Genomic DNA, 26,201 nt, shown 5'->3' on the forward strand with positions numbered 1-26,201 from the left:
GTTTTCCCATTTCTTTCATAACCCTCTCACACAGATTCAAAGGTGGGTTATAGTTGGATATTAATATTTGATGAATATCTTCCCAAACTAAAAATTACTTAAACTCTTTACTAATAAACTGAGGACCATTATCAGTGAGAAACCGCCTTGGTTTTCCTACCTCCACAAAATATTGTTGTGTGCAGTGAATTACAGTTGGTGTATTTGCTTTCTTAATAGGGTATAACTTAACATACTTAGACCAACACTCTATGAGGACAAAAATATAAGCAAGTCCTCCTGCTCCTTTTGGAATTGGTCGAAAGAAATTTGTAGCTGTTAGGTCATGGAACTCTTTTGGGAATAATTGGATACATTTGGTATTTAATGTGATTGATACTCTCTTTCACCTTTTGACAAATTTCACAAGTTTTAATGACAAATGCTATTCTATGTCCTAGCTTTTTAAAGTAATAGAACTTATTCATATTACCAATATGTTTGTTTATACAAGTGTGTCAATACCCCATATGAAAGTACCACACTAACTTGTCCTCTACTAAATTCGGTATGCATAAACACCAATTATGTCTTATAATCTTCCACTTCTCATCTTGATTAGGAGGCAATGACTTCCTAACATACATAGCAAACATATCTGTAAAATAAGGATCACGTTCGATGTTATTTGTTATTTTCTGAGCCAATTCTTGCACCTTGTTAAGTGGATATTCCAGCATTAAAAAATTAATTGCAAAAATTACGCCAGGTCCTTTCGTAAGCTTTAGTTCTTTCATGCCTACTGGTAGTCGAGACAAAGTGACGGGTATAATATTCTCGGAACCCTTTATATATTGTATTTTAATGCCATATTCTGGAAGAAACAAGATCCACCACATCAATGTACTGTGTAGTAATCGACTATTCACTAAAAATGACAGAGCTTGGTGATCCGTATAGACGTATATTTCGGACACCCATACCAGTGTTTGGAATTTTTGTATACTCTATACTATGGCCAACAATTCTTTTTCTGTGGCTGTATAATTCAATTCATGCTTGTTGAGACTCTGGCTAGCAGAAGCTATTGACCTATGGTCTATACTTTCCAAACCCCATTCGCCTTGGAAAACTTCTGTGGTTATACCATAGTCTGATGCATCGGTTGAAATCTTGAATGGTTCACTCTTCACCGGATGCTGCAATATCGGGGATTCTGATAGTGCCCGCTTTACACTTTCAAATGCATTATATGCCTCTTATCCCAACTCCATGGTATTCCCTTCTGTAATAAATGCAAAAGTCGAGGGTCGTTTAACTCTTGACTTTGTATATAGCGTTTATAATACTCTGCCATTCCAAGAAATCCCTTTCAATTGTCTTACGTTTTTAGGTGGGGGACGCTCGTTAATGGCCTCTATATGTTCTGGATCAGGCTTAATTCCTTGTAAATCTATTATATGTCCCAAGAATTTTAGCTCTTGCCTCACAAAGTGTGATTTAGGCAGTTTGATTGTAATACCTTTTTCTTTAAATCTTATTAGGTTCTTCCTCAAGGTCAAGCAATGCTCATCCCAAGTGGGTGAGATTATCAGTATATCATCTACATATATGATTAAATCCTTTAATAATTCTCTTCCTAACTCTTCATCCAGTGGGTGTATAAATACTGATACCGAGTTATTTAGTCCAAATGTTGTTGTTGTTGTTGTTGTTGTTGTTGTTGTTGTTGTTGTGGTCTTCAGTCCTGAGACTGGTTTGATGCAGCTCTCCATGCTACCCTATCCTGTGCAAGCTTCATCATCTTCCAGTACCTACTGCAACCTACACCCTTCTGAATCTGCTTAGTGTATTCATTTCTTGGTCTCCCTCTACGATTTTTACCCTCCACACTGCCCTCCAATACTAAATTGGTGATCCCTTGATGCCTCAGAACATGTCCTACCAACCAATCCCTTCTTCTGGTCAAGTTGTGCCACTAACTTCTCTTCTCCCCAATCCTATTCAATACTTCCTCATTAGTTATGCGATCTACCCATCTAATCTTCAGCATTCTTCTGTAGCACCACATTTTGAAAGCTTCTATTCTCTTCTTGTCCAAACTATTTATCGTCCATGTTTCACTTCCAAACATGGCTACACTCCATACAAATACTTTCAGAAATGACTTCCTGACACGTAAATCTATACTCGATGTTAACAAATTTCTCTTCTTCAGAAACGCTTTCCTTCCCATTGCCAGTCTACATTTTATATCCTCTCTACTTCGACCATCATCAGTTATTTTGCTCCCCAAATAGCAAAACTCCTTTACTGCTTTAAGTGTCTCATTTCCTAATCTAATTCCCTCAGCATCACCCGACTTAATTCGAATACATTCCATTCTTCTCGTTTTGCTTTTGTTGATGTTCATCTTATATCCTCCTTTCAAGACACTATCCATTCCATTCAACTGCTCTTCCAAGTCCTTTGCTGTCTCTGACAGAATTACGATGTCATCGGCGAACCTCAAAGTTTTCATTTCTTCTCCATGGATTTTAATACCTACCGCAAATGTTTCTTTTGTTTCCTTTACTGCTTGCTCAATATACAGATTGAATAACATCAGGGATAGGCTGCAACCCTGTCTCACTCCCTTCCCAACCACTGTTTCCCTTTCATGTCCTTCGACTCTTGTAACCGCCATCTGGTTTCTGTACAAATTGTAAATAGCCTTTCGCTCCCTGTATGTTACCCCTGCCACCTTTAGAATTTGAAAGAGAGTATTCCAGTCAACATTGTAAAAAGCTTTCTCTAAGTCTACGAGTGCTAGAAATGTAGGTTTGCCTTTCCTTAATCTTTCTTCTAAGTTAAGTCGTAAGGTCAGTATTGCCTCACGTGTTTCAGTGTTTCTACAGAATCCAAAGTTATCTTCCCAGAGGTCGGCTTCTACTAGTTTTTCCATTCGTCTGTAAAGAATTCGTGTTAGTATTTTGCAGCTGTGGCTTATTAAACTGATTGTTCGGTAATATTCACATCTGTCAACACCTGCTTTCTTTGGAATTGGAATTATTATATTCTTCTTGAAGTCTGCGGGTATTTCGCCTGTTTCATACATCTTGTTCACCAGATGGTAGAGTTTTGTCAGGACTGTCTCTCCCAAGGCCGTCAGTAGTTCTAATGGAATGTTGTCTACTCCGGGGGCCTTGTTTCGACTCAGGTCTTTCAGTGCTCTGTCAAACTCTTCACGCAGTATCGTATCTCCCATTTCATCTTCATCCACATCCTCTTCCATTTCCATAATATTGTCCTGAAGTACATCACCCTTGTATAGCCCCTGTATATACTCCTTCCACCTTGCTTTATTCATTATTTATTAGTCCAAATAGAAATGCGATATATTTCTGTGAATCTGGATGTAACCGGATTTGCCAATACCCAGCAGTCAAGTCAATCGAGCTAAAATACTGAGCTTTCTCAAATTTGGACAATAACTCATCAATGTTAATAGGTCTATTTCTTCCAGTTTTTATATGTTTGTTTACAGTGTGCGTGTCCAGTAATAACCACACACCTCCTCTAGCCTTTTTCACTACTACTAAACAATTATGTATAACACTCATACTACTTTCTATTATTTTATTGACTATCATTTTATCTATCTCCTCCCTAACTGCTTCCTTTAAGCTTATCGGTATTGGGTAAGGTTTACAAAAGAACGGAGTATTATCTTTGATCTTAAATTTACGTACATAATCAATAATACTACCTAGGCTATCGGAAAACACCATTTCATGTTCTAGTAGAATCCTGGGTAACTCTGACTTGCAATGTATGACTTATGTTTTCAACTGCTGGTGACAATTGTGCGGTCATTGTTAATTTCAAATATTGAGCCTCTGTTGTTTGTTTACTCATATTGTTGTCTGTCACAAACAGTACAGAACACTAATAATCTACTTTTTCACAATAAAGCAAATTTTCCTCAAAATTTAACATGGAGTTAAAGTCTGATAGCCAGTCCTGGCCAAATAAAACATCCCTGTTAATATTTTCTACTACCAGAAGTGTTTAATGGAATGCAATACCACCAATGTTACAAATTACTTGTGTTTCATATCTGACAACCTTACTTTTAGTTCCAGTTATACCGACTATATATACTACTGTTACTTGTAGTATAGGTAAGTCATGCTTAGTTCTTAATGTGTTAAAGAAACCCTGAGAAATAAGTGACACTTTACTACCCGAATATAAAAAGATTTTATTTATTTTTTTATTGTTCCGTGGAACCACATTAAGGAGAAGTCTCCATGGTCATGGAACGAGTCAATACATGAAATTATAACACAATTGTAGAAACAGATAAAATGAAATATAAAAAACATATTCAGTTGTAGATTGTACAAACAGATAAAATGAAATATAAGAAACATATTCAGGCGACAAGTAGTTAGTTTAAATAAAGAAAATCAAGAATGTAACACTGGAATTTGCTTAATTTTTTTAGCTCTTCCAGGAGCTCCTTGACAGAATAGGAGGAGTGAGCTATGAGGAAACTCTTCAGTTTAGACTTAAAAGTGTTTGGGCTACTGCTAAGATTTTTGAGTTCTTGTAGTAGCTTATTGAAAATGGATGCAGCAGAATACTGCACTCCTTTCTGGACAAGAGTCAAGGAAGTGCATTCCACGTGCAGATTTGATTTCTGCCTAGTATTAACTGAGTGAAAGCTGCTAACTCTTGGGAATAAGCTAATATTGCTAACAACAGACGACATTAAAGAAAATATACACTGTGAGGGCACTGTTAAAATTCCCAGACTGTTGAATAGGGGTCGACAAGAGGTTTTCGAACTTACACCACACATAGCTCGAACAGCCCGTTTTTGAGCCAAAAATACCTTTTTTGAATCAGAAGAATTACCCCAAAAAATAATACCATATGACATAAGCGTATGAAGATATGCGAAGTAGACTACTTTTCGTGTTGAAATGTCACTTATTTCAGATACTGTTCTAATGGTAAATAAAGTGGCATTTAGTTTCTGAACAAGATCCTGAACATGGGCTTTCCACAACAGCTTACTATCAATCCGAACGCCTAGGAACTTGAACTGTTCCGCCTCGCTTATAATATGCCCATTCTGTCTGATTAAAATATCAGTTCTTGTTGAATTGTGAGTTAGAAACTGTAAAAACTGAGTCTTACTGTGATTTAGCATCAAATTATTTTCCACAAGCCACGAACTTATTTCATGAACTACATTATTTGATAATGTTTCAATATTACACACAAGATCCTTCACTACCAAGCTGGTGTCATCAGCAAACAGAAATATTTTTGAATCACCTGTAATACTGGAAGGCATATCATTTATATAAATAAGAAATGGCAGTGGCCCCAGCACTGACCCTTGGGGAACGCCCCACTTAACAGTGCCCCATTGGGACTGAACATCACTACCACTCTCAATATTGTGGAGAATTACCTTGTGTTTTCTGTTCTTAAAGTAAGAGGTGAACCAATTGTAAGCTACTCCCCTTACTCCATAATGGTCCAACTTCTGCAGTAATATTTTGTGGTCAACACAGTCAAAAGCCTTCGTTAAATCAAAGAAAACACCAAATGTTCGGAACCTTTTATTTAATCCGTCCAAAACCTCAAAGAGAAAAGAGAATATAGCATTTTCAGTTGTTAAGCCATTTCTAAAACCAAACAGCAAATTATGTGAATTTAAATGCTCCAGTAACCTTGTATATACAACTTTCTTGATAACTTTAGCAAACACCGATGGCATAGAAATAGGTCTATAATTGTCAATATTATCCCTGTCTCCTTTTTTATAAAGTGGCTTCAGTACTGAGTACTTTAACCGGTCAGGAAACCGACCACTCCTAAAGGAAAAGTTACAGATATGGCTAAGTACTGGGCTAACATAAGTGGAACAATACTTCAGTATTCTGCTAGATACCCCGTCATATCCATGAGAGTTCTTGGTCTTTAGTGATTTAATTATTAACTCAATCTCCCTCTTGTCAGTAACGTGGAGGAGCATTTCAGGTAACAGTCTCGGAACACTTTTCCACGAGCGGTATATGATTCCCTGTTGGGACTAGGTTTCTATTTAGTTCACCTGCTATATTCAGAAAGTGATTATTAAATACTGTACATATATGTGACTTATGAGTAACACGGACATCCCCACTACGCACTGATTCTATATCCTCTACCTGTCTCTGCAGACCAGCCACTTCCTTTATGACTGACCATATGGTTTTAATTTTATCCTGAGACTTAGCTACTCTATCTGCATACCACATACTTTTTGCCTTCCTAATAACTTTTTTAAGCACCTTACAATACTGTTTGTAATGGGCTGCTGCATTTAGATTGTGACTTTCTAACGTTTTGATATAATTGCCTCTTTGTTCTACAAGATATTCTTATCCCTCTAGTCAGCCACCCAGGCTGCCTGTTTGTGCTAGTACCCTGTTTTGAACGTTCTAATGGAAAGTAACTTTCAAAGAACATGAGAAAAGTCTTGAGAAAAGCATTATATTTTTCATCTACTGTATCAGCGCTATAAACATCTTGCCACTCTTGTTCCTTGATGAAGTTTACAAATGTCTCTACAGCAACTGAATCTGCTTTCCTAAACAGCTGATGACTATATTTAACACGTGATGCAGCACAAAAATCTTTTAGAGTTAAAATTTGTGCATCATGATCTGAAAGGCCATTCACCTTTTTGCTAACAGAATGCCCTTCTAGTAATGAGGAATGAACAAAAATATTGTCTATGATTGTTCTACTGTTCCCTTGCACTCTCGTTGGAAAGAATACAGTTTGCATAAGATTATACGAATTAAGGAGTTCTACCAGCATTCTTTTCCTTGCACAATCACTTATACAATTAATATTGAAGTCACCACATATAACTAACTTTTTGTATTTCCTATAAAGTGAACCAAGAACCTCCTCTAGCTTTAGCAAAAATGTTGTGAACTCGGAGTCTGGGGATCTATAAATAACAACAGTAAGAAGTTTAGCTCCACTAAATTTAACCACACCTGCACAACATTCAAACACCTTTTCAGTGCAGTACTTTGAAACATCAGTTGACTCAAATGGGATACCGTTTTTCACATACATGGCTACTCCTCCACACCGAAAAGAGCTCCTAGAAAAGCTGCCAGACAACCTGTATCCTGGTAAAGGAAGCCTCGGAATTATCTCCTTATTTAAGAAGTGTTCAGATATACCAATAATATCAGAGTCATCATCTTTAACTTCAAGATCTTCTATTCTTCCAATTATAATTGGTCATGGATTAATGTTGTTATCGGTATGTTCTTTCAGTAACAACCATTCTTTGGTGGGTACTTTATGCGTAAAAGTAACATTATTTGATAATAGTCAACACAATCTGGAACCACAACACCCCAATTCAGTAGTTAACCTTTCCTCCAAACCTCTCTCCCAATCCGAAACCTCTGTCCTATCCAAAGGCCTCACCTTCAGCCCCACTCCCAGATTCAACCAAACTGCCCTTGTCAAAGATTTACTGTCCTAAACTCGTAGTCTCTGCTGGAAATATCACTTTGCCACGAAGAAAAATAATCCCACTCCTAATGATCCAACTCCCCAAGACACTATCCAAATTGAACCCTGCCTAGAACAGTTCCGTCCTCCAACACAGCGGGACACACCTCCTCTTCCTCAAAATCACCCTCACCAAACCTTCCAGGAATTTCTCACTTCCAGCCTTGCCTCTCAGTCTTTCTTGAAAAACCTTAATCCTACTCCCAACATCACCACAGCTGAAGCCCAGGCTATCCGTGATCTGAAAGCTGACCGATCCGTCATCATTCTTGCGGCTGACAAGTGTTCCACGACTGTGGTACTTGATCGTCGGGAGTATGTGGCTGAGGGACTGCGTCAGCTTTCAGACAACTCTACATACAAAGTTTGCCAAGGTAATCCCATTCCTGACGTCCAGGCAGAGCTTCAAGGAATCCTCAGAACCTTAGGCCCCCTACAAAACCTTTCACCTGACTCCATCAAACTCCTGACCCCACCGACACCTCACACTCCTACCTTCTACCTACTTCCTAAAATTCACAAACCCAAACATCCCGGCCGCCCCATTGTAGCTGGTTACCAAGCCCCCACAGAACGTATCTCTGCGTACGTAGATCAACACCTTCAACCCATTACATGCAGTCTTCCATCCTTCATCAAAGACACCAACCACTTTCTCGAATGCCTGGAATCCTTACCCAGTCTGTTACCCCCTTAAACTATCCTTGTAACGATTGATGCCACTTCCCTATACACAAATATCCCGCACGTCCAGGGCCTTGCTGCAATGGAGCACTTCCTTTCACGTCGATCACCTGCCACCCTACCTAAAACCTCTTTCCTCATTACCTTAGTCAGCTTCTTCCTGACCAACAACTTCTTCACTTTTGAAGGCCAGACATACCAACAATTAAAGGGAACAGCCATGGGTACCAGGATGGCCTCCCTCGTATGCCAACCTATTTATGGGTCGCTTAGAGGAAGCCTTCTTGGTTACCCAAGCCTGCCAACCCAAAGTTTGGTACAGATTTCTTGACGACATCTTCATGATCTGGACTCACAGTGAAGAACAACTCCAGAATTTCCTCTCCAGCCTCAAATCCTTTGGTTCCATCAGATTCACCTGGTCCTACTCCAAATCCCATGCCACTTTCTTTGACGTTGACCTCCATCTGTCCAATGGCTAGCTTCACACATCCGTCCACATCAAACCCACCAACAAGCAACAGTACCTCCATTATGACAGCTGCCACCCATTCCGTATCAAACGGTCCCTTCCCTACAGCCTAGGCCTTCATGGCAAACGAATCTGCTCCAGTCCTGAATCCTTGAACCATTACACCAACAACCTGAAAATAGCTTTCGCATCCCGCAACTACCCTCCCGACCTGGTACAGAAACAAATAACCAGAGCCACTTCCTCATCCCCTCAAACGCGCGAGCGAGTATATACCTATTCTTTTTTCCCCCTAAGGTAAGTCTTTCTGCTCCCGGGATTGGAATGACTCCTTACCCTCTCCCTTAAAACCCACATCCTTTCGTCTTTCCCTCTTCTTCCCTCTTTCCTGAAGAAGCAACCGTTGGTTGTGAAAGCTAGAAATTTTTTGTGTGTGTTTGTGTGTTATTTTATTGTGCCTGTCTACTGGCGCTTACCCGCTTGGTAAGTCTTGGAATCTTTGTTTTTAATATAAAGTAACATATTTATTATAATTTGGGCCCCCTAGTGTATTTCTACGACCTAGGCTCTGGCCCTGGTCCAGGTTGCACTACCTTTTCGTCACTATTTGTAAGCACAGGTTGGTTACCAAATTGGTGTATGATGTTACTACTGTGGACTCTATTATTACTCAGCACAAATTCCTGCAATATAGCTGGGCCTATAGTTGAAGATGGATGTTTCTTTTGAAAATTTTCGTTACTATCATTCCTCATATGCTCATGTACTCTCACTAAATTTGCCTTGTATCTCTTAAATTACCACTACTATAATTATTTCTTTGGTAATTTTGACTTTCATTTTTATGTATTGTCTCATTTTGGTTCCTATTTATGGCATCAAGTGCATCTACAAAGGATATTAATTCTTCTACCGTTTTCCATCCACTACACAATATATTCTTTCTGGCATAAATTGGTAGACTTCTTCCATGTTCTTATCTAGGTACTCCACCCTCATCAAATGCCAATCAAAATATTTCCTCATTGCACCCCAGGAACTATTGTAATATTTTGGGTTCCACAGATCCGATAGAAGTTTCTCCTGGGCAGTGGCTGACCAATACTTTTCTTTGAACTTTCTTCTGAAAGTCTGTCCAAGAAGAAAAGTATTCAATGTTTACGGTACCTCACTCTGAGGCTTCTCCCAAAAGATACCCCACGGCAAATTCAATCTTTTTTGTGTCTTCCCAAGACTTGGGTAATGCCTGGTTAAATTGCTTCAGGAAGTGAGTTGGGTGTACCTCCTCATCTGGTTTAAACTTAGGGAATTGCCTTGATAACCAGGAATTTGCTCCCCATTGTAGATCGGTCGTGACTTCACTGGTTAACACTACATTAGTAGAAGTTCTTCTGTTCCATACTCGGTCCTGCATGAATTTGAATTCTTTCCATAACAACATTTCTCTTAGGGTCATAAAGTCCACAGGATAGCTTTGTACACACGTTGCCAGAGTTTACTTTCGGGCAACTTTTTTATTATCTCCTCTACCTGTTCCTCCAGACCGCTTATATTTATAGTGTATGAAGTTGCTAGTTTTGTCTTAAAATTTCTTTCCACATCATCAGCTTGAGTGTTGATGCCTGTAATTTGCGACTGAACAATAGGGATCAGCTGTTTGTCCACCCTATCTTTTAAAGTATACAGCCTTTGTTTTACCGCGTCAAATGTAACATTACACACACTCTGAAATGATCCAGATTTTTCACTGAATTCAGATTCTATATTGTTACAATTGTCTTCAATGTCAAATTCTAATTTCTGAGTCAACTTCTGAAATTGATCATTCTGATTTTGGCTCAGGTCATTAAACATTTGATTCGTCTGGACATTTAAGGAATTACTTAATTCATCCTCTAAATCTAATCACAAAATTTCCACTTTATCATTTAATACATCAAACTTAGAATCTAAAACTTCACCCTGTGCTTCTAATCTTTCACTTAAAGTAGTACTTATTTCATTTCTCAATGAGGCAATTTAAGCAGTTTAAGTTAGACTCTGTGCTTCTAACTTTTCACTTAAAGTAACAATCTGTGCTTCTAACTTAGCATCTTATCTAGTTAGAGCTTCACTCTGGGCTTTAATTAAATTTACTAATTTAGACAAATCAGGCCCTCCATTAGCAATTCTCATAGCCATGGCAGGTTCTGACATCTGTCCAACTGCTTGTATACTGTCCATGCTTCTATAGACTTTAGTCCTTGTGAGCACCTAATACAAATTTCATTTATACCAATTACACAGTGAAAGTTCACCCCACAGTATTTTGTAACACTTCTTACTAGAGTAATAAAGTTTTTATTTCACACTCACCCAGCGTAGAATTCGAGGCTGTGTCAGTGAGCAGGTGTAGAATCAACACCAGTGAATAGCACAGGCGCCGGCAGTGTTGAACGTTGGTTATGGTGTCGGTGAGTGGACGCGAAGTTCGCAACGATGAATGGCAGCCATTGCAGTCCGCAACGGTGGCGGGTTACTGTGTCGGCGGGTAGTTACTGCGTCGGCATTGTTGGCTGGTTACTGCGTCGATGTCAGTTGGTTACTGCTTCGATGTCAGAGGCTGGTTACTGTGTCGGCGTTGGCTGGTTACTGTGTGTGTGAGAAGTGCTTACTCCTCACACCCAAATCTATGTAATCGAACTATTCTCTGTGCCTTCCTTTGTTTGGTGCTTATTAACTTTTCACCCTTTTTTCCTTTTAGGCAGAATCCAATTCTGCGTAACAGTTTCTTTGTCTTGTCTTGTTATGCCTGGTCCTGTTTTTGGCTTACAATTTCCCTTTTTCTTAGAGTTCTGGCACTTGGTCACCACATTATAATGCTTTCTTGGATAACAAGAGACAGTGCTGTGATGGGTTGCATGACTCGCATGTCTCTTCCAGTTGACTCATATGTTGTGCATGCAGCCAATCCTCTTCTTTGGGTCATCAGCTACATCACTCTCACTCTTTAATTCTTCTCCGAAGACTGTGTCAAGTAAAAGGGAGTAATATTAACCAACTCTCTAATCTTGAAATAAATCATGTACTCGTAGACTTTTGTCAGTAAAACAATAATATGGTTTCAACTCTCATCCCAAAGTAACAGTTATTCTGTACAAACTCCAGCATGCCAACTGGTTCCAAGATAAATGTCAGAATCGACTAAACACTCACACAATTACATACGTTCTACCTCATGTAGAGCCAAGACATGGAGTAAGTGTCTCTATGCAATACACGCTTCATCTGTCTGTCTGTCTCTGTAACTGTCCTAATGACACCACAAGCCACAGAAAATTATTCAAACACTCTTTGACTTTTTGATATAAATTCCAAGGCACTGCTGGTAACCACTTGTCTGGGCAGCTCGTCTGACGTAGCTCCTGGCTTCTCAGGACAGCTGTCCCTCCTGCACACAGATATGTGTGGCACAGCAAAAGGCTCTCTCACCCTCATCATTAAAATATCAGGTGTTCGAGACGGTGGAGAGTCAAGTGTTTCTAGAATTTACCCTGAAATTCTCGAAGCATTACAATACCATCCCAGGTCCACTATTATCAAGATGCATCCGCAGATTAATCCCAGAGTGGAGACAAAAGCGATATTTGAGGAGATGCTCCAGGCTGGAGTAATTAGGAGATCTTGACAGTTATTAGGTGTCCCCTCTCCACCTAGTACGCAAGAAAGACGGCGCATGGTGTTCCTGTGGCGACTACTGCCAATTGAATACAAGAACAATCTTGGACAAGTACCCCATACCAAACACTTGAGAGTTTACCTACGCTCTAGCAGATGCAAAAGTATTCTCAGTACTGGATTGTTGTAAGGCATACAATCAGATTCCTGTGGTGCCGGCTGACGTGGCAAAGATGGCAGTGATCACACCCTTTGGGCTTTTCAAATTTCTATTTATGCCATTTCGACTCAGAATTGCAGCCCAATCCTGGCAAAGATTGATTGATGAAGTGCTCCTTTCTGGTATGCATATCTGGATGATATTTTGGTATTCTCAGAGGATATGCAGTCACATGATAAATATATTCAGGAGGTACGGCAGAGGCTCGATACATCTGGAGTAGTGTTAAATGAACGCAAATGCGTCACTGGCAAAGTTTTCTTGGCTATATAGTCTCAGCTGACGTATACAACTATTACCGAAGAAGATTGACATGTTGCGCAGCCTACCCAAACCTGCAGACTACAAACAACTTAGGCGCCATTTTGGTATGGTAAATTTTTACCAGGGTCATGTACCAATTACCGGCGAAATGCAGGCACCGCTTACGAATGCACTGGCTGGCAAGAATACCACAGGAAAGCGAAAGCTGCAATAGATACCAGAAATGACCAAAGTTTTTTGGCAACTTACAATGAAGCGTAGAGGATGCAGTGTTACTCGCGTGCCCATAACTGCGGCACCATAGAGTATTGTAGTAGATGCCAGGCAGGTTGCAATTGGTGCAGCCTTGCAACAACATGTCGATGGACATTGGTTACCCGTTAGTTTCTTATCAAAGAAGCTGCAACTCTGAGAGACAAAATGGAGTGCATATGCAGAGAGTTGTTGGCAATATATGAAAGCATCAGATATTTCCATTTGTATATTGAAGCCAGGCCAGTAACAATTTTCACTGATCATAAACCTATAGTGTCAGCTTTCAGCAACATCAGCGATAAGTGCTCACTGAGGCAAGTCCAGCACTTAGAGTTTGTCAGTCAGTTCACCACGGATGTAAGGCACATCAGAGGTGTTGAGAATCTGGTTGCAGGTATTTTTCTTGTGTTTGTGGTGTAACCAGCACAGTAAACTATGAAGAACTTGTGATATTGCAGGAAGCGGATCTGGATCTACAGAAGTTATTGATGGACCACACAACAGGGTTACACTTACAGCTGATACTCATGCCAGGAAGAAGGCTTAAGTTGTGGTGCAATGTATCATGGCAGAAGCCGCGCCCATACATCCCACAACAGTTTTGTAAGGCAGCATGTGACAGTGTTCGTGGCCTGGCACACCCAAGGGCAAATGCCACGATCAAGTTCTGACAGCAAATTTCATCTGGCATCAGTTAAAAAGAACGCCAGGTAATGGACTCGCGGATGCCTACAATGTCAGCACTGCAAAGTAGGACGACACATTCATGTGGAAGTTGGGAATTTCACAGGATCACCACCAATATTTGCCCATGTCCACCTGGACTTAGTGGGTCCACTCCCAGTTTTGGGTGGCTATAAATACTTGCTAACAGTGGTAGACAGATGCACTAGATGGGCGGAGGCCATTACGATCACCGGCAGAAACAGTTGCAGAGGCTTTTGTCTCTGTGGCTAGCTCGCTTTAGGTGCACCCTTCATATCACAACAGATCGAGGCTACCAGTTTGAGTCTAGTCTGTTCAACAAGCTTGCTAATTTGTGTGTGTTCCTGCACCACCAATACAACAAGCTACCATGGTATGGTGGAGAGGTGGCACAGGACACTGGAGGCAGCTCTCATGTGCCATCAGAGAAACTAGACATAAGCATTACCATTGGTTCTCCTTGGACTACGGAACACGTGCAAGATGGACATCGGTGCCTCACTGGTGGAATTGGTGTATGGGGAACCACTGAGAACTCCAGCAGATTGCCTAATGACTGCCGCATCACCAATGCCAGCAAACCTCTCATCACTGATACGTGACATCCGTGGGCATGAGGAAACAATGAGAAGGCCTACGGTATCTAGACATGGTGAGCTACCAGTTTTTGTGCATAAGGTAATGGCAGAATGTATACATGTCATGCTCTGCATAGATTCAGAGTGCCCCTACAACCTCCATATACTGGACCTTATCAAATAGTACAGCGCAACACCCATACTATGGACATTTCACAGAATGACAAAGCCGTTAGTGTCCACAGAGAGGGTAAAACCAGCGTGGATCTTACCAGAACTGGAGTATAATGACACTCAACAGGATGAGAAGGACCAAAGTTTGGAACTCACTATGCATGATATGGCAAAAGAAACCATAGCAAGAGCATGTGAAACCACAATGCAACAGCCCACCCCGGCTCCCTCATCATCATCAGCAGCAAGTTGTTCATACAAGAGCAGGGAGACAAGTCAAGTTTAAGTACCCATTTACCCCGGGTGCTTTGCACTTGATGGGGGAGGGGGGGGGGGGCTGTGTGGGAATGTGGGAGTAGCCAGTGATGCATGCTTCATTTACTCCTGACTATTAGTTAAGTTAGATTTTCTTTTCTGAATTGGAAAATAAAGTATTTTGTGAAGCGCTGTATGTGGGTTTAACTTGTTGCCTACAACTTTATTTAAATACTGCAACAGCATATTTTACCAGCCCCTGATGCCTAGGTACTTGTGCTTTCATTATTTTCGAGCTTACCATGTCTTTTTCCTTTTCACGTTTGTAGTTTGCAATCCATTTCTGATTAATTTCTCGATTATTTTGTTCTACTTTTTTATTAATTACCCTGAGAATTCAAAATGATGAATCATTATTTAAACTATCCATTACCAGATCTCAGCTGCTTACTGGATTGTTGAGCTTTCTGGACTACTAGAGCAGTTTTGTTGATCCCATTACCTTGAGTATTTTTTTAGTGCAGCAGTTATCATCACATTTTCCATACACCAATACTAAGACAGTGGTGTTACTAACAGTTTCATTCAAGTTTATTACACTGAAGTTCGTGTGTTGATGTTTCTTCTCAATATAGCCGTGTTTTGCTGTTCAGTTCTGTTTATTTTTTGTCAGCGATGAATTTGAAACTAGCTTATTTGCATTTTTCCACCACACTTGCTGTATTAATGCTGCAATTGTGAATCAGATATCTTCAAAGATTGCGCTCAATCTCAAAGTCCTTTTATGGTCACCTCATTGTGAGTTGCTATCTCTTTGTAAGTAGCTGCTTCATGTTTTGTGATGAGGATAATGATTCCTATTAACGAATTTATGATGTAACAGATTTGGGTTTATTATTTCTGCACATCATATTCATTTTCATGAAGACTATAGACCATGTAAAATGGTCATGTGACTTAAATTTTACTTGACTTTTACCCTAAAAATGATAAATTTAGCACAGTAGCACAAATCGTTTGCACTTTTTCAGTCATCAGTGTTCCTGCTCCATTTGTCATCTCTATTCATTAAACCAACAACATCTGCACACATGACAGTCACGTGTTTGGTGGAGAAAGTATTCAGTGCTGATTGTCCTGAACAATAGATGGGTATTTTGACAGAATCATGAAGAAAATGTCACAGTTGAAATCATGAGGTGAGAATTTATTTTTTAGAGTTAACCGCAGTTCTCAGATTAGCTCATTTAGTTTATGTTGAGCGAGTTTACATGACATTCTCAGATGTTTACTAAACACAAAGTAGTTGTTTGGTGATCTGGATTGTGCAGTGCCTACATCTGTACTCATTACAGTATCTGCATTGTAATCACTGGAATTGTGGTTGTGTGAGAAGATAAGAATGATGGGTACAGGTCAGTTGTGGATCATAGGTTCAACAGGAGATGGAAACTAGTATTTTTCTTGCTGGCAAGTAGCATTTGTGAGGTATTATGGGGCTCAAGTTATGGGTTGTAACTAAACCAACTACATCACTAATGATCTTACACCTTCATATTGTCCTTGAGCACTTTTACCTTATTAAAGGTTTACAGTCACCTTCTTGTGTTTTCTTTGTGCAGTGAACCTGCTGTGGCATGGCACTAATTGTGTTGTGGGACTTCTTTGCCATCTGCAGAGGGTTGAACATTGTAAGAAAGCTAACATCTACGCCACCTCACTATGAAATGACACAACTGCCTTCTTAGGGAACTCGTCTGTATTTAGTTATATATGAGAAAAACATTTACAATGTCAGGTGACAAATCATTAATTATATATAATAATGTATTTGAAGTGAGTGCCAGAACACAACATAAGAGAATGACATGTCTCCTCAACTTCTTTCAACTGTGTGTGTTCATTTTTCCCTTTCCCCAGCTTTTCCATTGACAGGAGAGGTGCTTGTTCTGTGTATTCCAAAACACCGTCTAGCTGTGACGTCAAAGTATAAACGCAACCCCCACAGCAGGTGGAGACTCTTGGCAGCATTGTGACTTGCCGATGTCCTATGCTCAAGCCTTTCCCACTGTCTCTGCACAAACCAAAATCAAAACATGCTCGGTGGGAAATTTCTACGTGCTAAGCATCTAAACAATGGTTTTTCATGAACATCTTTCATATGATTCCAAGGATGAGGTGGAACAGCCCTGTTACACCACAGATCCCTTCCACCACCACCCTCTCCCCCTTCCACCACCACTAAGATCAAATGTTGTACAAAATAACTTACTTGACTAATTGGAGACTATTTATAATCTTCAGCTAATGATAAATTGTTAAAGTTACTAAATTAATGTCTCGTGAGGCTGAATTCAGTGTAATCTCTTCATACAGCAAAACACGTATGACCATTCGTCTTAAGTCAGTCAGGTTTATGATTATTAGTTCCAACAAGAGATTCATCTCCCTTTTGATTATGTCTTTAGTACTTATCTATGCTTAGTGTCTTTTTACGAAGTTCATTTTTCTGCCCTCTCTCATTTTCTTAAACTACTGTAGCCATCTAACTACTTCATAATTTCATTGTTAGGTTTTCACAGCAGAAAGTAAACACATAAGAGATTTGTTCTAACTAGGCTAGTTTATTACTTTTGCTCAAAGCCCATTGGCTTTATGCTGTTTTTAAGCCATCTTATACAGGGTGTTACAAAAAGGTACGGCCAAACTTTCAGGAAACATTCCCCACACACAAATAAAGAAAAGATGTTATGTGGACATGTATCCGGAAACGCTTAATTTCCATGTTAGAGTTCATTTTAGTTTCGTCAGTATGTACTGTACTTCCTTGATTCACCGCCAGTTGGCCCAATTGAAGCAAGGTAATGTTGGCTTCGGTGCTTGTGTTGACATGCGACTCATTGCTCTACAGTACTAGCATCAAGCACATCAGTACGTAGCATCAACAGGTTAGTGTTCATCACGAACGTGGTTTTGCAGTCAGTGCAATGTTTACAAATGCGGAGTTGGCAGATGCGCATTTGATATATGGATTAGCACGGGGCAATAGCCGTGGCACGGTACGTTTGTATCGAGATAGATTTCCAGAACGAAGGTGTCCCGACAGGAAGACGTTCGAAGCAATTGATCAGCATCTTAGGCAGCATGGAACATTCCAGCCTATGACTCGCGACTGGGGAAGACCTAGAACGACGAGGACACCTGCAATGGACGAGGCAGTTCTTCGTGCAGTTGATGATAACCCTAATGTCAGTGTCAGAGAAGTTGCTGCTGTACAAGGTAACATTGACCACGTCAGTGTATGGAGAGTGCTACGGGAGAACCAGATGTTTCCGTACCATGTACAGCGTGTGCAGGCACTATCAGCAGCTGATTGGCCTCCACGGGCATACTTGATTGGCATCCAACAATGTGTCAATCCTCATTTCAGTGCAAGTGTTCTCTTTACAGATGAGGCTTCATTCCAATGTGATCAAATTGTAAATTATCACAATCAACATGTGTGGGCTGATGAGAATCCGCACACAATTATGCAATCACGTCATCAACACAGATTTTCTGTGAACGTTTGGGCAGGCATTGTTGGTGATGTCTTGATTGGGCCCCATGTTCTTCCACCTACGCTCAATGGAGCTCGTTATCTTGATTTCAGACGGGATACTGTACCTGTGCTGCTAGAACATGTGCCTTTACAAGTATGATACAACATGTAGTTCATGCACAATGGAGCTCCTGCACATTTCAGTCGAAGTGTTCGTGCGCTTCTCAACAACAGATTCGGTGACCGATTGATTGGTAGAGGCGGACCAATTCCATGGCCTTCACGCTCTCCTGACCTCAACCCTCTTGACTTTCATTTATGCGGGCATTTGAAAGCTCTTGTCTACGCAACCCCGGTACCAAATGTAGAGACTCTTCGTGCTCGTATTGTGGACGGCTGTGATACAATATGCCATTCTCCTGTGCTGCATCAGCGCATCAGGGATTCCATTGAAGTCACGCTGGTACATTCTGTTGCTGTGTGTTTCCTTTCCATGATTAATGTGATTTGAAGAGAAATAATAAAATGAGCTCTAACATGGAAAGTAAGCGTTTCCGGACACATGTCCACATAACATATTTTCTTTCTTTGTATGTGAGGAATGTTTCCTGAAAGTTGGGCTGTACCTTTTTGTAACACCCAGTATAACTGCACCAGGTTTTCAAATTTATTGAGATCTACAATGTTTAAGTGTTTGCCATAAGGAACTATGCTCTGACATTTCACTCTATGCTACTTTCCAAAACTTTAAATCTCCATTTACTGTAATTCAGCATGTAAGGGATTGAAAATTCAAAGAATCGTTCATTGTCCAGGTAAGTCCATTTGCTTTTGATTGCTTTGGATAATACATCATGAGTGTGACTAACAGTCACATTACTGCTTCTTACCTCTGCAAGAACTGCACTCTAACCTTGTCCTTTGGGCAGGTATTATGTACATACATTAGCACCTTAGTGCTGTGGGTACCCCTTTCCCTTACCCCTATACACAAAAGAAATGGTACAGGTCATTCCTTCTATGTACTCACCTGACCTAGGCATAGGCCAGCCCTTCTTTGGATCCACCTATCGTTTACTCTCCAATATATACATAATAAGGTGCAGGTTGTTCCTTGTATGGAGAGACATGTAGGCATAAATTAGACCATCCCTTCTCTGAGTTCATCCATCCTTTTACTCTCTTACATACATAAAATTGAGCGTACCTCATCTTAAAAATTTGAAATAGTATGGACAGCTTATGACCCTTGCTTCTATAACTTTCAGTGATGAAGTTTCAACCTCATCCTAATCACTTTACGCAGCTGTTTCAAATGGATATTTCCTGGCTCCTTGATAATATTCTTTTACAATGTTGTGTGTTTTCATAATATAAATGATCCCCACATTTATGTTGCATTCCAAAAAAAAAAAAAAGTTATCTTTGTTGTTATGTATTATATGTGTTGGCTCTGCCTGTAAAGACTGTTTGTAATTACCACTATTTGGCACAAATAAAAGAACGATTTTAGGGATAGAAGCATATGAATCTGGAAAGAGGCAAGATAGAATCTGTCCTCCAGCTGGAGAAGAAAGAAAGAAAATATAAGAGTAAGTGTGTTAGGACCAAAGAAATAAAGGCTACAGATCCCCAAAGACAGATTCTCATACCATCAACCCCCCCTTCCCTGATCAGTTCGTCACCGAAATGTTGGAGTATGAAGTGTGGTTGGCATGCCCCAGAGAGTGGACTTGTCCCAGTTTCACCTGCACATGCCCTGAAAATTTATCTTAGGAACACCTTTGTGAGTAGCTAGTAGAGATTGGCTTCCCACATGTCAGTCATCAGTAGTAATTAGTCTTTTAATTGTCAGCCTGTAAGTCTGGTTGTCCACAGCACTTTATCACTGTGAAACGTATGTTTTGGATCATATGTAACTCTGTACATAACAGCTTACAGCACCTACCTAACAGATTATCTGACATCCCATATAAAAGATATAACAACAAATGAAAGCTAGAAAATCCTAATTACAAAACATGCAGATTACTTTTCACATACTCACATATAGCTCATACACATTATTTAATAACATATATTCTTAATACTTGAATAACAGGCTTCTCCTGTTACTTTAATTCTGCAAGAAAGTGTAGTAAGAGAGGTATAAATTATAGACACTAGGGTAGTAGAAGAGGAAGATGTTTCTCTATGGAAAATTAAATTTGAAATAATGAAGCAATTAATTCAGAACCTGATGGTCATCAACCTGTCCAATCAGCCGAGGTAGCAGATTATCCTGAGGGTTTAGATTTATTTATCACATCAACATTATACAATCCTCTTTTTTTTGCCCAGTTTTGGCATCCATCAAAAACACTGCTTTAGGATGTGGAACACCCACTCCTTTATTTGGTCCACAATATCTTGGAAAAATGTACTCGACTCTTTCTTTATGTTTATACTTTGATGATAGTTCTTAACTAGTAGTAATTCATTTATATTAAATAAAGATGTATTCACCTTTGTTGTATTTGTTTACCTCTAATTTTGTCTGTGTAAGTAGACTGCCATCTATCATCTTCTGCAGTTCGTCTAATTCTACCTTTTTTATAGGTGGCCATTTGCATAATTTTAATATGGGATCTCCAACAAAATTCTTATCTGTAACTTCAACAGGCTATAGTGCTGTAGACACATGTGGTAGTTTGTTTGTTTGTTTGTTTGTTTGTTGATGACCACTTGAAACTTGGAAATCATTTGAGCCCAAGTTGTATTTTTCAGAACAATATTTACTATACAGTTGTTCTATTTCTGTCATTATCCATTCACAGGGGTTTGATTGAGGATGATATTTTGAAATAGTCACATGTTTAAGGCTTCCCATGCTAGAAATTTTTTGTAACTGTTACTGGTGAATTCCAAAATAAAGCACCTTCACCTACCACCCACATAGACTTTTCTTCTGGTGGTAGTGCAGTCTGACCATACTGTTGTTGCTTTTCTTCAAGATATGCATCTATCTTTACATCTTACTGTATTTGAACAAGTAACCTTCTTACTTCGTCATTAGTATTACTTAAAGCTAAGAAGTTGATGGAAAAAATAACTTTTTGTCCTCCAGTTCTCATTGTTCCATTCATGCTTAATGGTAGTCGTGACAAAGCATCTGGTTCTTATCTTCTGAACCTTTTACATAGTTAATGTCTGTTTAATATTCCTGAGGGAATAATACCCATTGTATTAGTTGGCTATGTAGTAATCTACCTTCCATAACGAAAGCTGTAACCTGATGATCTTAAGCATCCCAAATTAGCATGTGAAGCTTTTGTATGCTCCATAGAATAGCTAACAACTCTGTCTGTACCTATATAATTGAGCTCATATTTATTTAAACTTCTGCTAACAAAGGCTATGGTATTATGTTCCCCTGTCTCTGGATTCCATTCACTGTTGAACAGTTCACAAGCAACACCATATTTGGAAGCATCTGTTGCTAATTTAAATGTTTTGTTAAGTGCAGGGTTTTTTAAAACGGGTGCTCCTGCTAAAGCATGCTTAATGTTTTGGAAAGCCTCCAGTGTCCCTTCATTCCATATTCTTTTGGCTTTAAGTTTTAAAAAACAGTAGTCTGGGATTGTTCATAGGCTATACATATTGATGGTAATACCAGTCTAACCCTAGGAAAGATCATAATTATTTTACAGTTTTTGTTCTGTACAGTCTTTAAATCATTCGTATTCCCACTGGATCTGGTATTATTTCATGAATCCTCAATAAATGTCCTAAAAACGTGAGTTCTTCACTTCCAAAATGCGATTTTGATAACTTAATTGTAATGCCTTTTTAATAAAACTTATGTTAAGTTTTCATTAACAAAATACAGTGATCTTCACATATCTTGGACACTAGTAAAATATCATCTAAGTAAATAATTAACTCTTTGTAATAACTATTCACCTAAAGCTTCATCTAGTGCTCATACAGATACTTAGACTGAAACCATAGCCCACATAGAATGGGAACAATTTTCTTCAATGCACTACCCTGTGTACTCAAGAAAGCAAATCTAAATTTGCTTAATAGTAGACTTAAGCAATTATTAATAGAGAAGTGTTGTTACTCTATAGAGAACTTTTAAGTTGTTGTGCCATCTTGGAAAACAGTGTATGTAGACAATGTCTCTGATCTATCAGTGGTATGGAAGAATATAATTATACACTGTATTATGTGTACTGTACTATTATAAATATAAGGTAAATTGTGTTACACTATAGAGGAATCTACTTGTAGTGCCCTTTTGAAAAATAGTGTGTATAAACATGTCTGATCCATATGATGGCATGAAAGAATGTAAATATTTTACTGTATATGAGCAATGTAAGCTAAATATTCCTGACAATGTCCAAAGACTTTTTGTTATATGGACAGAAAATAAATAAATAAATTCAATCAAAAGGGCAATAATCAAAATTGATATGACTTGCTATCAAACAAAAATTCTGTAAACTTCCATGAATTCTCATGTAGTTTTGCATGCCAGTAACTGGCAGTCAAATCCATTGACCTAAAATACTTCCCTTGCTCAAACATAGCTAGTAATATAGATCTACCTCCGTGTTTATGTTTCTAATACCAAGAACACACTATCTATAGCTTCCTTTACCACAAGTAAGCAATATGTATGCCCAAACTTCTTTCTGTTTCACTATTTTCTGCCATTTTGTTTATTTTCTCATTTACAGTAGGTCTTAAACTGATTGGAATAGGATACTGATTGCAAAAGAACAATTCACTCTCTTTTATTTAAAATTGACAGACTGATCACTCCTGGTTTGTTGGAAAACTTACCAATACTTCAGAAAGATATTATACAAATTGTACCTTTTTCCTTCAGTCAAAAGAGTGGATTAGATATGTAAGCCAATTTTTTGACTTAATTCATCAAAATCAATTACTGTATCCTCATTGCTCATTACCTGTGCAGTAGCAACAAAATTCATTTTATCTGATAATATGCTTGTGTAATGTCTTACATGAAACTACATAGATGGAATCTTCATTGTTTGAGTATAATATCTGTACATAAAGTCTAATTTCACTTTATATGTTGATAACCAATAAGTAAGCTTTTTTTATATCTAAGAGTAACTTTTCTATTCCTTAATTAGCTTTCCTGTGTTTCCTTTTATTCCAGCAATATAGACTCCTGTCATGGGACAAGTACTCTTATTTGTAATTGCTTCCATAACATCTTGAGATACCAAAGAAATATCACTTCATGAATCCATGTAAATATCTTCATTTTTTCCACAATTTCCTACTACTAAAGGTTTTTGCCGTTCTTATTCTACAACTTTATCTTCTTCCAGCACCCATTCCCTTGTAGGAAGAATCTGTGTAAAAGCATATATTTTTAGTATATGGGCCTATGACTGTGGTGTTATATCCTGGATTCTGGCCCATGTTCGAGGATGTCACCCATTTTCTGTTTCTATAAAAGGATAACTAATCCTTTCAGTGCTTTGTTTAAGAAAAAATGTTTTACTGTATTGTCAATGGTATTTGCGTTACTGGCTGCAAATATGTGTGAATTATTATTTATTTGGATCTTTCTCATTTTGTTACCTCTATTGTTGTCTCTTATCTATATGACAAAAGTTACTTTCCTTTTTCTTTTAAAATGTTGACAGATAATGATTTCCTTTCCTGTTTTCTACATGTTGATTCTCCCCTTGAGTGAAATCTCCCCTTTCATTATTTAGTGTACCTAGGCCTTCTATAAAGTTAACAGATTCTCTACATTACTCCATCCTCTATACAATATTTCTTTTTGTACAAACTACTGAAATCTTGTAACCAGGACCTGTGCTAAATATTTTTCCTCTACTGGGTTGTCCAAATATTTAGATAATCAAATGCCACTCAATATCTCTTATAGCTATCCCATGTACTGTTATAATACTTATAATGTAGTAATTCTAATTTTCATTTTTCATGTGTGCTCAGTGGCCATTACTTTTTTATAAATTTGCCCTGAAAATCAACTCAAGATTTAAATTCTCCAGAATGAGCAGTTACCCATTCCACAGTGTCAGTGACTCAGTGTAAAATCTATTTTCTTGGAATCTTCGCAATTCTTTGGTAGAGATTGAGAGAATATTCTTAAGAAATATATCTGATATACCTCACCATGTGGTTTAAATTTTGAAAATTGCTTTGACCAATTCATCCTATGTCCCATGTGCAATTCTTCTGTCAGATCATTTTATAATCCAGTGGTCTCTTTTCTAAGTTCCTGCTTTGTATTTTCTAACACTTCCCATAATTTTTGAAACTCCACTTTTGAAACGCCTTCCAATTTTCTACTGTATCACCAACAGAATTTGGTGCTGCACTAACAGAATTCCTGTAGTTGTCCTTCCAAACTAGTCAAAGCATTTACGTCACTACGTACATAAACCAATTCTGCACAACATTCTAATGCTTCTACTCGGTCTTGTGTATGTGAGATTTGATCATTTAATGTCTTAATTCTGTTATTTACCTCTTTTGGCTGCTCTTCTGCCTCATTTTTACTAAATCACGTTGTTTTTCTATTTGTCTGCAACTTCTTAGGTAAACTAAGGTCATGCTCATGTTGGAAATTTTACTTAAGAGTATTCTTTTGTAGCTAATGCCTACCTTGTGTTTGTAAATTTGTAATACTACTTTTTATTTCCTTCATTTGGGTTTTGGTACTATATTATGATTCTTCTAGTTTGTCTGACAGTCTGCTATTGATTCTGCATATGGTGATAGCGGTACAGTGATAACACTACAGATACTAAAGAACATTGAAATCTTGTGATTTTGTTTTGATACCAGCACAAAAAAATCAGTAGAACTTATATCAACACTTCCCATACAGATCATCAACAAAAAAATTTAGCTTGGAATCATTTACAGCTCACCTAATCAGGCCAACTGCACACTGCCGCTGCGTTGAGCACGGGCAAAGCAATCTCGCAGTCAGCCGTTGTATAGTTATCGCATAGTTGGTCGACCAACTGCCACGTGTGAAGCAAAGCCGAGCAGCTGTTATGTTGGTAAGCTGTTGCAGAGTCATTCTTGCATTCTTGGAGATTATTGCTTCACAGGTAGCCCCGGAATCAGCACATTGAAATCTTCTGATTTGCCGATGTAATATTTCTTGAGTAACGTGTCAACAATTATTTCAACATGTAAATAATTCTTGTTTTGACCCAGTTTCTATGGTCAGCTAATCTTATTTACTTCTTTTCTTCCTTGTACTCATATTTGACATTTATAACATTCGGTGACAAACCTATTATTCCCCAGAACAACATATCTGAAATGAATCTTCGAACAGAACATAAGAAAATGACATTTCTCCTAATCCTCTTTCCTTTCAACTGACCCCCCCCCCCCCCGCCCCCCTGCCCTCCAGCATTTGGATTGACATTGATGTTGCCAAAGTATAAACGCCATCCCCACAGCAGGTTGACCCTCTTGACAATGGCACATGTTGCTGATACCCTGTGCTCATGGTTTTCCCATTGTCTCTGTACAAACCAGAATCAGCAGTGTAAGGAAAAGATGGATTGTAGCAGAGCTGGTAAACGATGTGGCTACTTTCACAGGTGGCCCGGCCTCTGATGAGGTATGATAAGCCTGTCAAAGGCCTGGAATAGGAAGTGCCGAGTGGATGGTTTGGGTGGGTCTTGCACCTGGGTCTGATCCTTGTCACAAGGGACTGGGCTTAGGAGTGGCATAGGATGGACTAAGATGTGAAGGTTGGTTGTATGGCAGTAAGTAGCAATCCATCTTTTCCTTAAGTTGTTGATATTCCAA

General features: G+C 38.8%; 1 protein-coding gene across 10 annotated transcripts in view; it reads left to right on the forward strand.

The window, feature by feature from the left end:
- The window catches only part of LOC126334619 (E3 ubiquitin-protein ligase RNF13-like), a 140,041-nt gene that overhangs the window by 15,489 nt on the left and 98,351 nt on the right, over window positions 1-26,201 (forward strand). The window contains exon 2 of one of the 10 annotated variants that reach the window (XM_049997048.1): window positions 15,856-16,023. The exons of the other annotated variants lie outside the window; for them this stretch is intronic. The gene's annotated coding sequence lies outside the window, so the exon portion shown is untranslated. The remainder of the gene's footprint in view (window positions 1-15,855; window positions 16,024-26,201) is intronic. 10 annotated transcript variants of the gene reach the window in all.

This window comes from Schistocerca gregaria, chromosome 2, assembly GCF_023897955.1.
Source record: "Schistocerca gregaria isolate iqSchGreg1 chromosome 2, iqSchGreg1.2, whole genome shotgun sequence".
Taxonomy (NCBI): domain Eukaryota; kingdom Metazoa; phylum Arthropoda; class Insecta; order Orthoptera; family Acrididae; genus Schistocerca; species Schistocerca gregaria.